Source organism: Synchiropus splendidus, chromosome 1, assembly GCF_027744825.2.
Source record: "Synchiropus splendidus isolate RoL2022-P1 chromosome 1, RoL_Sspl_1.0, whole genome shotgun sequence".
NCBI classification, from domain to species: domain Eukaryota; kingdom Metazoa; phylum Chordata; class Actinopteri; order Syngnathiformes; family Callionymidae; genus Synchiropus; species Synchiropus splendidus.
The window spans coordinates 1132606-1135105 of NC_071334.1; positions in this window are offsets into that span (position 1 = coordinate 1132606).

Consider the following 2500-nt stretch of genomic DNA (forward strand, 5'->3'; position numbering starts at 1 on the left):
GGTCGGGCAGGCCAGGCGACCGAGTGCCCCCCCCTGACCCCCGGAGGTCCGAGAAGACCCGGTCCCTCCCGGGTCCATCCGGCCCCTCAGGCCCGGGGAGGGTCCCCGGAGCCGGGCAGGGGGTCCTGGGGCCGCCCCGGAGGCTCTCTGGGTCGGAGAACCAGAGTGACAAAATATTAGGTGCCGGAGCTGTGACAAAAAATTAGGCGCCCAAACCCTTTGAGTGACAAAAAATTAGGTCGCGCCAAAATTGTACCAAGTCGAGCCCCGGTGGGGTCGGGCTTATGTCTTCCAGGGGTTTCACTGGAGCTCAAGGGTGCGAATCACGGTGCTCTTTGCCCGGCCTGCCGCATGCCTCGGTCGGGCAGGCCAGGCGAGCGAGTGCCCCCCCTGACCCCCGGAGGTCCGAGAAGACCCGGTCCCTCCCGGGTCCAGCCGGTCCCTCAGGCCCGGGGAGGGTCTCCGGAGCCGGGCAGGAGGTCCTGGGGCCGCCCCGGAGGCTCTCTGGGTCGGAGAACCAGAGTGACAAAATATTAGGTGCCGGAGCTGTGACAAAAAATTAGGCGCCCAAACCCTTTGAGTGACAAAAAATTAGGCGCCCAAACCCTTTGAGTGACAAAAAATTAGGTCGCGCCAAAATTGTACCAAGTCGAGCCCCGGTGGGGTCGGGCTTATGTCTTCCAGGGGTTTCACTGGAGCTCAAGGGTGCGAATCACGGTGCTCTTTGCCCGGCCTGCCGCATGCCTCGGTCGGGCAGGCCAGGCGACCGAGTGCCCCCCCTGACCCCCGGAGGTCCGAGAAGACCCGGTCCCTCCCGGGTCCAGCCGGTCCCTCAGGCCCGGGGAGGGTCTCCGGAGCCGGGCAGGAGGTCCTGGGGCCGCCCCGGAGGCTCTCTGGGTCGGAGAACCAGAGTGACAAAATATTAGGTGCCGGAGCTGTGACAAAAAATTAGGCGCCCAAACCCTTTGAGTGACAAAAAATTAGGTCGCGCGAAAATTGTACCAAGTCGAGCCCCGGTGGGGTCGGGCTTATGTCTTCCAGGGGTTTCACTGGAGCTCAAGGGTGCGAATCACGGTGCTCTTTGCCCGGCCTGCCGCACGCCTCGGTCGGGCAGGCCAGGCGACCGAGTGCCCCCCATGACCCCCGGAGGTCCGAGAAGACCCGGTCCCTCCCGGGTCCAGCCGGCCCCTCAGGCCCGGGGAGGGTCCCCGGAGCCGGGCAGGGGGTCCTGGGGCCGCCCCGGAGGCTCTCCGGGTCGGAGAACCAGAGTGACAAAATATTAGGTGCCGGAGCTGTGACAAAAAATTAGGCGCCCAAACCCTTTGAGTGACAAAAAATTAGGTCGCGTGGAAATTGTACCAAGTCGTGCCCCGGTGGGATCGGGCTTATGTCTTCCAGGGGTTTCACTGGAGCTCCAGGGTGCGAATCACGGTGCTCTTTGCCCGGCCTGCCGCACGCCTCGGTCGGGCAGGCCAGGCGACCGAGTGCCCCTCCTGACCCCCGGAGGTCCGAGAAGACCCGGTCCCTCCCGGGTCCAGCCGGTCCCTCAGGCCCGGGGAGGGTCCCCGGAGCCGGGCAGGGGGTCCTGGGGCCGCCCCGGAGGCTCTCTGGGTCGGAGAACCAGAGTGACAAAATATTAGGTGCCGGAGCTGTGACAAAAAATTAGGCGCCCAAACCCTTTGAGTGACAAAAAATTAGGTCGCCCGAAAATTGTACCAAGTCGAGCCCCGGTGGGGTCGGGCTTATGTCTTCCAGGGGTTTCACTGGAGCTCAAGGGTGTGAATCACGGTGCTCTTTGCCCGGCCTGCCGCACGCCTCGGTCGGGCAGGCCAGGCGACCGAGTGCCCCTCCTGACCCCCGGAGGTCCGAGAAGACCCGGACCCTCCCGGGTCCAGCCGGTCCCTCAGGCCCGGGGAGGGTCCCCGGAGCCGGTCAGGGGGTCCTGGGGCGGTCCCGGAGGCTCTCTGGGTCGGAGAACCAGAGTGACAAAATATTAGGTGCCGGAGCTGTGACAAAAAATTAGGCGCCCAAACCCTTTGAGTGACAAAAAATTAGGTCGCGCGAAAATTGTACCAAGTCGAGCCCCGGTGGGGTCGGGCTTATGTGTTCCAGGGGCTTCACTGGAGCTCAAGGGTGCGAATCACGGTGCTCTTTGCCCGGCCTGCCGCACGCCTCGGTCGGGCAGGCCAGGCGACCGAGTGCCCCCCCCGACCCCCGGAGGTCCGAGAAGACCCGGTCCCTCCCGGGTCCAGCCGGTCCCTCAGGCCCGGGGAGGGTCCCCGGAGCCGGGCAGGGGGTCCTGGGTCGGTCCCGGAGGCTCTCTGGGTCGGAGAACCAGAGTGACAAAATATTAGGTGCCGGAGCTGTGACAAAAAATTAGGCGCCCAAACCCTTTGAGTGACAAAAAATTAGGTCGCGCGAAAATTGTACCAAGTCGAGCCCCGGTGGGGTCGGGCTTATGTCTTCCAGGGGCTTCACTGGAGCTCAAGGGTGCGAATCA